Raw genomic sequence first — 14,308 nt, forward strand, 5'->3', positions numbered from 1 at the left:
CAAAAGATACAAAAACTACATAGTATAGACTGTATGTATAAAAAGAAATATATGAAAGTGATTGAATACACTCACGGATTCCAGAGCCGTGCCAGGCTCTGTATATAGTGCCCAAGGGTGCCTTAAAAGGCTATATGGAGAAACTTGGATGATGTCCCCCAGAAGCAGGAAAAGCAGCAAGTGATGATAAAAAAAGTATTACATTTATTGTAAATAAAAGTTTAAAAATAACTGTGCAGGTCCCATATGGTGACACACAAAATCACAGTAATGCAGCCGCGTTTCAACTCAGTCCGAGTTTTCATCAGTGCATAAAACATCCAGCTGCTGTTCCGTTTTAAATTCTCCGCTTATTCTGATTGCCGGTCACATGGGCGGAAGTTCGGGTGGCCGGCGTCTGACGTCACTTCCGGTATTTTCGGCGCTCGTTTTCTGGCTTCATTCTGTTTAATGCATTTGCCCAGTTGAAGCTGAAGACTCCACATTGTGGATGGGCACTTTGTGTAGTCCTTAAAGTGCATACATATAAGCAGTAGCTTGTAATGGGGAAAATGACATGATTATATATACAGATAACGGAGAATGATATAGTAGAGGGACTTAATGGCTTAATAACATATAGATACATAATGCATAATGTCAATATTAATTTGTTAATGCATTTGCCCAAATGATGCAAAGGTCTCCATATTAAGTATGGGCGTTTTTCATATCTTACAAAGTACATTCATATAAACAATGATAAGTAGAAAAAATACATTCATATAAACAATAATTAGTGGAAAGGAAATAATAACATAGTTGTTTATATAAATAGCAGCAATGAAGCAGAGTATATATATGTATTAATAAGCAACATATGGGCACATAATATGAAATGCCTTAAAGGTGTATATCACCTCCAATTTGTATGAATATAGCCCCTGTAGAATAAGATTGGTGGGATGGAAGGGCCAAAAATATAAAAATGAATATAGATATAAATGTAAAGAGAGTATCAAAAAGTATAAAAAAGACTATGTAAGAAAACTGTATTTGTAAAAAATATATATTATAAAAAAATATATATATTATAAAAAATGAGCCAACTCAAAATCTAAATTTAGGCCATTGGGGGATAAAGTATTTAGTTCGAATATCCACCTACTTTCAATTTTGCATAGTTCTTTAAAATTATCTTCCCCCCTCCAATCTTTTTTCTTTTGGGCAATGGCAATAAAATTAACGTGTGAAGGATCACTATTATGGCATTGTGAAAAATGTGCAGAGACACTGTGTTTAGCATACCCCCTCTGTATATTACCCAAGTGTTCCAGTATGCGGGTTTTTAAAGTTCTCGTGGTCATTCCCACATACTGTAATCCACAGGGGCACCAGAGGAGGTATATCACATTGCTTGAGTGGCATGTGAGAATAGAATTAATTTTATATTCCTTTTTGGATATGTTGGAAACAAAATTAGTACGTGTATCTTTTTTAAATTTTGTTCTTTTACAGGCTGTGCACATTTTACATGGATAGAAGCCATGTTTTTGATTAAAAGTATTAATATTAGCAGTATGGGTTTTTATATGATTTTTAACCAATAAAGTTTGGTTAAAAAAACTTTATTGGCAAACTTTATTGGTTAAAAATCATATAAAAACCCATACTGCTAATATTAATACTTTTAATCAAAAACATGGCTTCTATCCATGTAAAATGTGCACAGCCTGTAAAAGAACAACATTTAAAAAAGATACACGTACTAATTTTGTTTCCAACATATCCAAAAAGGAATATAAAATTAATTCTATTCTCACATGCCACTCAAGCAATGTGATATACCTCCTCTGGTGCCCCTGTGGATTACAGTATGTGGGAATGACCACGAGAACTTTAAAAACCCGCATACTGGAACACTTGGGTAATATACAGAGGGGGTATGCTAAACACAGTGTCTCTGCACATTTTTCACAATGCCATAATAGTGATCCTTCACACGTTAATTTTATTGCCATTGCCCAAAAGAAAAAAGATTGGAGGGGGGAAGATAATTTTAAAGAACTATGCAAAATTGAAAGTAGGTGGATATTCGAACTAAATACTTTATCCCCCAATGGCCTAAATTTAGATTTTGAGTTGGCTCATTTTTTATAATATATATATTTTTTTATAATATATATTTTTTACAAATACAGTTTTCTTACATAGTCTTTTTTATACTTTTTGATACTCTCTTTACATTTATATCTATATTCATTTTTATATTTTTGGCCCTTCCATCCCACCAATCTTATTCTACAGGGGCTATATTCATACAAATTGGAGGTGATATACACCTTTAAGGCATTTCATATTATGTGCCCATATGTTGCTTATTAATACATATATATACTCTGCTTCATTGCTGCTATTTATATAAACAACTATGTTATTATTTCCTTTCCACTAATTATTGTTTATATGAATGTATTTTTTCTACTTATCATTGTTTATATGAATGTACTTTGTAAGATATGAAAAACGCCCATACTTAATATGGAGACCTTTGCATCATTTGGGCAAATGCATTAACAAATTAATATTGACATTATGCATTATGTATCTATATGTTATTAAGCCATTAAGTCCCTCTACTATATCATTCTCCGTTATCTGTATATATAATCATGTCATTTTCCCCATTACAAGCTACTGCTTATATGTATGCACTTTAAGGACTACACAAAGTGCCCATCCACAATGTGGAGTCTTCAGCTTCAACTGGGCAAATGCATTAAACAGAATGAAGCCAGAAAACGAGCGCCGAAAATACCGGAAGTGACGTCAGACGCCGGCCACCCGAACTTCCGCCCATGTGACCGGCAATCAGAATAAGCGGAGAATTTAAAACGGAACAGCAGCTGGATGTTTTATGCACTGATGAAAACTCGGACTGAGTTGAAACGCGTCTGCATTACTGTGATTTTGTGTGTCACCATATGGGACCTGCACAGTTATTTTTAAACTTTTATTTACAATAAATGTAATACTTTTTTTATCATCACTTGCTGCTTTTCCTGCTTCTGGGGGACATCATCCAAGTTTCTCCATATAGCCTTTTAAGGCACCCTTGGGCACTATATACAGAGCCTGGCACGGCTCTGGAATCCGTGAGTGTATTCAATCACTTTCATATATTTCTTTTTATACATACAGTCTATACTATGTAGTTTTTGTATTTTTTGTCTTTATAGGACTTGACTGCATGGAACATCTCTCATATGTACCTGTATATGTATAAGTATTATTACCTCTCATTTTAGACACAGGGAGTGGTGTGTGTATTTGGCACTTGTTGCTCTTAATACCTTATTTTATTACTTTGACTCTAGGGTGTTGGGGAACACCTTTTTCCACTCCAGTACTGTGTTTTGATTACTGTGTAAGCGCCATCTACTTCTCTTTTTTATTCCTATGGGTCATTCAGTGGCAGCTAGGAGAGCCTCATGGTTCAGAACACGGGGCGCTGATAATTCCTCTAAAACTAAATCTTGTCTACTTTCATTTCAAGGTAACTTTCTCTTTGGGAAACCATTAGATCAGCCAGGTCAAACTTGTCAACATGGACAGGTATCCAAAGGAGCAAGGGGTAAAGAAGGAGGAACATCCTACTGATCGGGCCAGGGTCCAGATATACAAGTTCAGAGTCTTCCTTGGAGGACTCACTCAAGTCTGAACTTGCATGTATATATAAAAAAAAAAAAAAGAAAAGTACTTTCTAGAATTTGTAGAAAAGCCCACCAGAAACATAATGATTGGATCTTCCATCAAAAATTCTAAAGAAACTCCCATAAAAGAGTGCATTCTAAAACTTCTATAATAGGAAGCAATCTGTGCAGTTCTGTAAACAGAAGAATTTCAGGGAATATAATCTCTAGCATTCCTTGCCCTAAAACCTTCAGGGAAATGGAGAATGATACTGTACTTAAAATAGTTTAACACCCTTTTACAGAAAAGAACATTCAAGAACATTCTTCAGTCCTTCCTACCTTCCTCAGCTACACTTAGGGGAATGGCTCATATCAGTGGATCTACACTTCCTATTGCACTCAAGCACAGGTAGTTCCTTCGGTTTATGATCTTAAATCATCAATACCAATTCTAAGGGATGCCGATTGGGCTAAATTCTGCCCCCTTTAAAAAATCCTTATAAGTCTCATAGCCTATTTAAGAGAAAAGAGCGTGAAAATACTGCATTATTTAGATGATATTCTGATTGTAAGCAGATGTCCTCTGGAACTAGCAACACAAAGGGATTTGGTCATTTAGACTCTACAGAAATTCAGATAGATGGTGAATTCCAACAAGAGTCAGCTAGTACTACCCAAAGACATAGACTTCCTAGACGGTCAGATCAGCACAAAGAAAAATGGGGTATTGCTTACAGATGACAGGATTACAGGGCTGCTAAACAAACTGCAGTAGGTCTCTGATATACGGCAACAGAATATATGAGTATTTTGGGCACCATGTCCTCTATGATCAGTCTGGCCAGATGGGCCCACTGGAATCTCAGACTGGCTCAAGAAACCTTCTTAAATCACTGCAAGTAGAACAGAACTGGGATCATGTAATAATTTCGACAGACAGGGTAAGACTGACACTGCAGTAATGGATGCAAGACTGCAATATCAGAAAAGGATTTCCCCTCGAAGAACAACACACGCCAGTGAAAAAGGTTGAGGTGCGCAGTACAGCTCAGCTGTCTCACGGAGTGTGGCCAATACAAAACCATAATCTACAATTAAGCATCCTGGAACATTGAGCAGTATGCAAAGCCCTGATTTATTTCAAACATGTGCTGAAGAACAAATTAAGACAATGTGACAGCAATGGCATATATAACCCATCAAGGATTGGCAAAAAGAGGTTAATGAGGTTAAAGAGGTTAATGCAAGAAACAAAACCAATAATATTTTTGGCTCAATGAAATCTGGTGAATCTTTCAGCTATTCATCTACCAGAGTAATACAAGAAGTAGCAGGTTTACAGAGTTGGAATTACACAGACACAAGAGAGTGGAAGCAAAATCCAGATATTTTTGGATGGTGTGCAACAGATGGGGTCTACTTATGTGAACAAACAAGTTCCATGCTTCTACTCAAGGAGATTCGACCCAAGAGCTTGGAATTGGTACTTTCACCTGGGTTAAGTCTTTCCTCCTTTTCCCCAGATTTCATTAATATTCAAGAAAATCTGAAGGGAGGGTGCAGAACTAATCGCCCTTGTCTCATACTGGCCCAAGAGACCTTGGTTTCCATTTCTTCTCTGATTGTCATAGAAAGACCCTTGGGAGATTCGTGTCATGAAGCTCCTATCATCACAAGGGCCGGTCCTTCATGAGAATGCATCTCAGTTCCAACTAAGGGCCTGGGGTTGAAAAAAGAACGCTGAAAGCTAGAGGTCTATCATGTCTAAAAAGTGATGGATACCATGCTCAAATCCAGCAAATAATCTACTTCTAATGTCTATTACAAGATCTGGAAAGCTTACTGAGCAACCTCCTTGGGTAAGGATACAAGATATGTAGATATCCCAGACTTATTGGAATTTATCCAAAGCAGCTTAGACAAAGGTTTGAGCTCCCTCAAGGTACAATTGTTGGTCTCTGTGACAAGAGCCAGTTGTACAATGGCTCTTGACCCAACTAATAAAAGCTTGACGAGGTAATATTTCAGAATCAGACCTCCTATAAAGAACTTTTCTCCAGATTGGGATCTTCCTACAGTATTACATAGTGTCTCCATTTCCCCATTTGAACCTCTGGAGTCTTTTTCAATGTGGGATCTGACTCTGAAATTCAGGTTCTATTATTCACCCAATTTGTAGAATTACTTTTCCTTCCATTTTCCAAGGCCCCACTTCTGATGAAGAGGTTTTGTGGCATACTCTAGATGCGGTGATTGTACTTTGTATTTATATGGATAAAAGTGATGATATTAGGAAAACCAGTAGACTTTTCATCATTACTTTTGGACATCACAAGGGCTACACTATCTGTAGGTCGATTAGCAGCATGGTTTTCACCCGACATTTTCGTCAGACATTACCATCTGGATATTGCCTCCTCTTCTATCTCCTCCTTTGAGAGAAGTGTCTTACATACAGAGGTGTCTCATTAATACATTTTTTTTTTGGGGGGGGGGGGCATTTGTTTCCGTTTTTTTTTTTTTATTTCCCACCCGTGTAAACTTTGGAAGTCCCATAGGTGATTCTGACATGGAATATCTAGGAAAATAGATTTTTTTTCCATACTTACCTTACATTTCTTTTCCTGGCTAATATCTTTGTCAGCATCAATGTTTCCCTCCACTAATTTTGGTTGACTTTGTTACATGACTGGAGGAGGAGACTCCTTTTAAAATACCTTTAATTGTAATTTGAATATTCTTGTCCTATCAGCTGAGAAGCTTAACCCATAGGTGAAGCAGACATGAATATTAGCCAGGAAAAGAAAGTTACTTTAAGTATTAAAAAAAGATCTGTTGTTTTAAATACATTCATAGGAATACTCTTTCATTTCTTTGAAAATATAAATACAAATTCTAATTTGCATCTCCAAACATCAGCTGTTTGGAGATGCAAAAGGGACCATAGTGATAAACATCTTAGAAAAGTAGACAAATGGAAATTGGTAAGTAAAATATTTTAAATAAATGGACATATGGTGTCTGTTTTCACACAGTTACAAAAATACCACATTATGGGATGAAGCATATTAATTTACAGTGTGGAATGCATATGCATATGTTAGTAATCCATATATGGTATACAAATGTTCCAGGTTGATAACTAGGTACTGGCTAAACAATTTGTAAAAATATATCAGAGTGAATACATTCTTATTAACAATATACCAATGCATTGATTAAAAATATGGATAAATAAATAAATAATATCATAAATGTGCTTTGATTCACAAGAGAAGAATAATTCATTAACGTGTTCTAAAAAGTGACATTTAAATTCCATCATTATTGTAATCATATTTATTAAAGTGTTGTAAAAGTGATTAAAAACCTTGACAGTTTAGTAAATTAAAATTCCACCAATTTCGCAGACATTAGCTTTTCAGAAGACCGACAAATTTAGAGGTGGAAAAAAGGGAAGTGAAACGTAACACTTTTCTGTTGGCAAAAAACATAGCATAAAGATTGATAAATCCATGCCATTGTACATATTTAAAAAAATCTTGAGATGTTTGCTTTTACTGACTGTGGTACTTTTATTCTAGCTATGTCAAATACATAAATTAAAAATAGATTCTAACTTACATTGAATATGACTTTTTCAATATTTAACCAACTCATTGATTGCTTATAGGAGCAGCCAGAGAGTTTATCATTTTTTCAGCATTATAGTGGCATGACTAGTACATCATGTGCCATAAATCAGTGAAGACTCATCCATAGGGGCACTTTGGTCAACGCCCACCAGTTTGTATGTGGGGGGAAAAAATACTTGCAGTAGTTAGGGTGGATAGCAAAAAATATGGGATAATATTAGTGTCTCTTTAATTCTGTAATAGGTTTCAGTTCCGCAGGGCCCTTCCCCCTCATTGGTATCTGTTTTGAAGAGCTTACTTGAGAGCATCTAAGCATGTAAAAAAATGGTCTGGTTTGAAATCTGCCCTGTTTCGGCAGGGCCGGTGCTAGAATTTTTACACAGGCGAAGATGTATTTTGGCGCCCCTCACCCTCCTTTAAAAAAAAATAAAAAATGCATCTTCACCTGTGTGTATTTCCTCCTAAGCCACAGGCATAATTTTTCAGTCACACAGTCAAAGTCATACAGGTACACTGTCATACAAACACAGAGATAATCATACAGACACAGACACATAAAGTCAGAGACATACAGACATACAGGCAAAGACATACATGCATACAGAGACATGAAGGCATATAAAGACATGCATACATACAAAGGCATACCGTCATACAGACACATACACACATACAGGCACACAGAAACATACATACAAAGACATACAGGCACATGCATACATACATACATACAGGCATACAGAAACATACAGGCATGCCGACACATACATACATACAGGCATACAAAGACATACACTGATACAGAGACATTCATGCATGCAGAGATATACCGCCATACAGACACACATATATATATATATATATATATATATATATATACATATATATACACAGGCATACAGAGACATACAGGCATACATACAAAGACATACAGGCATACATACACATACATATGTACATACAGAAACATACATACACGACATACATGCATACAGACACATACATACAAACATACATACAGAGGCAAACCATCATACATACACATACATACATACAGAAACATGCATACAAAGACATACAGACATACAGACATACAGAGACACATACATACATACATACATACATACAGAGACATAAAGGCATACAGTTACACACATGCATACAGAGACATATATACAGACATTCAGAGACAAACATACATTTAGTTATATACATACTGTGGCAGGATGGCCAGGCTCTTCAAAATAAACTTCAAGTGCAACAGTCAGGATAAAATAGTACTGCAGTTTATTGTCACTTTCCACAATTTATACAAGGTTGTGCTCTCCCACAAAATAAAACAAAAAGAAAATAAATCCTACTCCAACTTGGAGACTTACTAAACAACAGTATTACTAACTATCCAACTGGCCAGCTAATCTAGTTCCCAGTTTTAAACAAAATGAAATACAGCACTATTAGCAGGTTTCACACAGTACCTTTTTCTCAGAGTCTCAGGCTTAACTACCTCCTCTCTCCCAGCTGTTAGACTCTCTGATGTCTTCAGAGGCTAACCTTTTAAAACCCTAGGGCTGGTTAATTACATTCACCTGGTTGATAACATTCAAGGGGTGACTCCCCCCAATTAACCCAATCATGCTGGGAATAGAGATCGCTCCAATCTATTACTCACATAGAAAGCCTCTCTGACCTTGCCACAATACATACATGGATACAGAGACATACATACATACATACATACAGAGACATACATACATACATACACACAGAGACATACATACATACAGAGACATACATACATACATACATACATACAGAAACATACATACATACAGAGACATACATACCTACATACATACAGAGACATACACACATAATTACATACTTACATCTGTTAAATCTAGTCCCTGGGGTGCATGCTGTCCAGCTCTGTGGAGTCCTGTCCTGCAGCCAAGCCCCATCACAGGGCACCAGCCATGCTGTGTGGTACACAGGGAGCAGGGATATGATGTCATTCATATCCCCGCCCCCTCCATACAGCCTGCGGCAGACACCAGTGTAGGAGGTGGGTGGGCAGAGGCTGGGCTCCGCGGGCGGGAATCTCTGGGCTGCGCTTGGCCACGCTACAAGTAGTAACCAGCTGGAGGGGAGCACAGTGCGCTTCCCTCCTTCCGGTCAGCCTGATGTTGCGCCCCCAGGGCTGGTGCGCCCTAAAGCGGCCGCCTGGGCTGCCTTATGGTAGCGCCGGCCCTATGCATGCCTAGTGTCCTTTAAGAAGGAATATCAGGAATTTCCATTGAGTTGCTATCCGGACAGCAGAGCCAGCTGCCTATGAGTGGAGGCATGCTATTGAACTCTCTGTTAAGGGGCCATCATTGGCTTATAACACAAGGGGGGGAGGTTATAGTGCCCACAGAATAGAGAAGCCAGAAGCCACCTTGGAAGTAACAAAGTGAGAGCACAGCAGCAGATTTTGTGTATAAAATTATCTTTTTATCTCCCCCAAAAGCCCTGGTGACTGCCTGAGGCTGATTAAGCAAGGGAATTTACTCAAATATATAATTATTATATATAAAGCAAGGGAAGGCCCAGTGTGACAAGAGGAGGAGAATATTTCTGACACAGAGCACTCTGCTGCTTGTCACCAATAGTTTTAATAACTTCTACTGCACATACCCACCAACTTCTTTAAGGTGCTCAGTCATTCTACAGCTGAGACCCGAGACATTCATTCTGTAGCTAGTTGAAAAGTTATGAAGTCTCAAACTACAGGACTGGGGCTGTGACTCTGAGGACTCATCTGAGTCTGTTTTCACTCTGTTCTGATTCTTCCTTTCGTTAATCATGTCAGCTACTTCTTGACCATACTGCGTATTAATTATATTGCCAGCTGCAAAGGCAATAAGTAGTCTATTAGTATCCTTCTGCTTTAACCCTGTGTACACTGTATGCTGAGTGATAACAGCTTGTCAGAATTAGCTGTCATGATTGGAGTCAATAAGTTTTGTGATGCTTTAACCATGTGCACATTGTGTGCTGAGAGCTAATGGAGTATCTGGATGTTTCATAACAGCAGAAATATTTAATAGAAAGTTAAAGCATTGTCCAGTGACCCTGGCTATATGGGATAGTAGTTAGTTATGAGCTTCTTATTGTGTCCAGCAATGTGTGTTATATATCTGTATTTTGCTCAGCTCTACCTCTTGTACGGGTATTTCTGTAGTCTACGCAGCTCTGTGTATTGTATAGGTATCTTTGTATTGTGCCTAATGCTGTGTGTTATATCTCTATTTTTTCTTAGTATAGTTTGTGGTGTGGTTATCTCTGCATTGTGCTCAGCTCTATGCATTTTATAGATATCTTTATGTTGTGCCCAGTTTGTTTTATTGTATGGGCATCTCTGTATTTTGCTCAACTCTCTGTATTGTATGAGTATTTCTATACTGTATAGGGAGGAGTATATTTCTGGGAGAGAAGTCTGGTGCCCCATCATCTTAAAACTTCCCAAGCCGCCATTGCAATAAATGCTCTGAGACATGCCTGAAAATATTCTCTGGTTTCCTTTGCCATAAGGATAGATCTAATTAGATAAATACCCACTCTTAAATGACCACTATGGGCACCCAGACCACTTCAGCTCAATGAAGTGGTCTTGGTGCTAGGGCCCTCTAGTTTTAACCCTGCAGCTGAAAACATAGCCGTTTCAGAGAAAGTTTACACTGAGGGTTAATCTCCCTGACAGCCACTAAAGGCGCTTCCTTGATTCTCAGTGTGCAAATCATAGTGAGAAGACGCTGATGTCCATAGAAAAGCATTGAGTAATGCTTTCCTGGGGGGGGCGTTTTTAGGGTGCGCGCGGCTCTTGCTGTGGATGCGCATTCGGCTCCACTTGGGAGCCAACATCGGAGGGGGAGGAGAGGTCACTAGCGCTGAGGGAGCCCGCGCTGGATAAAGGTAAGTGGCTGAAGGGGTTTTAACCCCTTCAGCTCAGCAGGAGGTGGGCCACGGGGGTGGGGGGGACCTAAGGACTACATAGTGCCAGGAAAACGAGTTTGTTTTCCTGGTACTATAGTGGTCCTTTAAATATCTTGTTAAATGTTGCCTTAATAGATTTTATATTTTCTAAGACTTCGTTTTGTTGGGTCTATTACCACCAGCCATCAAGAATTTAACATCAAGAACACAGAATATTTTGCCTTCTGACTGTACAATCCACCAACAAACCATAGCCTTAATTTAATAAGCTTTCCAAATGATTCAATATTGTTAGAAAAACTTTACAATTATTTATCCACAAAAAAATCATATGCACTTTAATCATGACTTCTGTAGATAAATAATTTTGAAAGTTTTTCTAACAGTAGTACCTCTCTTCAGCCAGTTACCTGGGCTTGAAGCTTTCTTTTCAAATATTATTTATTGAAAACATATTTTTAAATATTATACAAAACAACATAATTCAATAAATGTATGGATAACAAAATATATAACAACATACACATTCATCTGAAAAAACATGAAAATCAAATCAAACCTATATAACAAAAAAAGGCTGGTTTCTCTTTCACAGTCCATTTTGTGTAAAAATAAATACTCCAACATCGGTCGCAATGTAACAAATAATCAACGGGAATGGTGTGGGGATGGAGGGGGGGGGGGCAGGGGGGGAAGTGGGGGGTGTGGTGTATCACCAAATTAATATAAATATTACACAAGGTTCGTCTACATTAAAAGGTATTTATTTAGAAGGCAACAACACAATACTATAAATATATCACAAACACACAGCCCAGACCCACGGAGCAACAACCCTTTTAAATCTATCTATCTATATAGTAATCCCCTTCCCCACACGTTTGATCTCACCCACGGTTAGGCCTTCACATCTAGTAATGGCTCACTGCTGCAAGTCCAACATCACATCCACCAAGGAAGAAAAGGAAGCAATAGAGTATAACATGGTTCACCAAGATAGCACATGGCGTCTGCACATCTGCTTAGTAGCACAGCCAAGAAGGAACAGAGAGGAATGAGGATAGAGGGGGGAGTGGCTATCTCTTTCCTGACTTGTAAATTACCATATCAATTACCATATCAAAGTAAAGCTTATCCCCCTGTAAGAAAGATCTACATGAACTTGATCACATGACCCCTGGTCACCATGCTAGTTTGATGACAGAATGTCACCACAGGGGGTGGGTTGTCAATCCCAAATAATTATATCTGGCAACTGTGTTAAGAAGAAAGTCATCTGAATAACTTGATCTTACTGTAATGTTACAAAATTAAATACAATGTAATATAAACGTAAATAAACTGATCGATATGTGCAGAACGCACTCCCACCACTCCTCCAACTCATAGACGATTACTCAGAGGTATCGGGGTACAAATCACATACGCTTTCAAATATAACACCTCACATATCTGGTAGCTAGGGATTGCACTACCAGCGGAATTACACCGCACATACGCATTAAGCTACACACCGATAATACAAAAAGTAACGGAAGACCTGCAGAACTGGAGGGACTTGTCTTTGTCGTGGCTGGGACATCTAGCCTCGGTGAAGATGAACCTACTACCAGGTTTACTCTACCTCTTTCAGACCCTCCCCATCCCAATACCCAACTTGGACTTCAAATACCTACAAACGCACATCGACAAATTCATCTGGTCGCACAAAAGACCGAGAGTGAAAAGGGCGACCATGTACGTCCCCAACAGAATAGGAGGCCTGGGCCTACCCCACTTACAACACTATTACCACGCGACCCAAGTCACACAGATACAACACCTACACATCCCCCCGGGGGACAAAACGCAGGGTGGACCTAGAACATGACATATTTGGCTTTGACCTCCACTCCCTATACCTCTGGGTCCCACAAAACTCCCAGCCCACACCACCGCCCATACCTCCAACCCAGCACCTGGGACAAACTCACCCGAAAATTCCCTATTATCAACAACCCGTCACCACTGACACCCATACTGCGCAACAAAGCATTCAGCCCAGGCATGAACCCAAAAGATTTTGCACACTATGAATATAACGACCTCTATAGGATCTACCACTTCTTCGAGGAGGAAAACTACTGCAATACAAAGATCTCCCCCAACAACACACACCATACAACACACACACGACTTTTTCAGATACATACAACTAAAGAGTTTTCTGGAACTCCCGGAAAACAGGACAGCAGCCACCACCAAACGCACACCATTTGAACGAGCATGTATACACAACCCAGCCCGCAATGGCCAGATCACAGACAACTACAGCTTACTAATTACTGCTCATCCCCCAGGAGCAATGGCCTATGTGGCCGCTTGGGAGAGGGACCTGGGACCACCGGAGGACCCGACAGACTGGCAGGATATTTGGGAGGCCACGACTTCTATCTCTATATGTGTCAATCACAAGGAACAGACCTACAAAACACTACTAAGATGGTATCTAACTCCCGCACGACTATACCACACGGGTAAGACTGACACAGACCTCTGCTGGAAACAGTGTTGACAAAGGGGAACATACATTCACCAATGGTGGCAATGCCCAAAACTAGCACCGCTATGGGCAGAGGTCGCCCGTCTGGTCTCCAACTTACTCCACATAGACATCCCCCTAGACCCATGGATATGGCTCCTATCCAAACCCTGGGAACCCTTAACTAGAGCCCAAAACAAACTAACTAATAGAACGGCCCTGGCAACCAGAAGGGCAATAGCAGAACTCTGGGGCACCCCGGAGGTCCCCACATTGTCCACAATTATCCGTAAGACTAGGGAAGCCATTGAAATGGACAGACTCTCAGCCTAGGTCCATGAAACATCACACCACTTTTACAAAATATGGGACCCATGGCTGAACGAACCTGCCCTAACAAAACCGAATCTTACTACACCATAGCCCTCACAAATGGACAACTGTCAGGGTACCTGAGGCCTCTACCTCTAAGGGAGGTAGAGACTTGGTGGTTTGCCCGTCCA

This window comes from Pelobates fuscus, chromosome 7, assembly GCF_036172605.1.
Source record: "Pelobates fuscus isolate aPelFus1 chromosome 7, aPelFus1.pri, whole genome shotgun sequence".
In the NCBI taxonomy this organism is placed as follows: domain Eukaryota; kingdom Metazoa; phylum Chordata; class Amphibia; order Anura; family Pelobatidae; genus Pelobates; species Pelobates fuscus.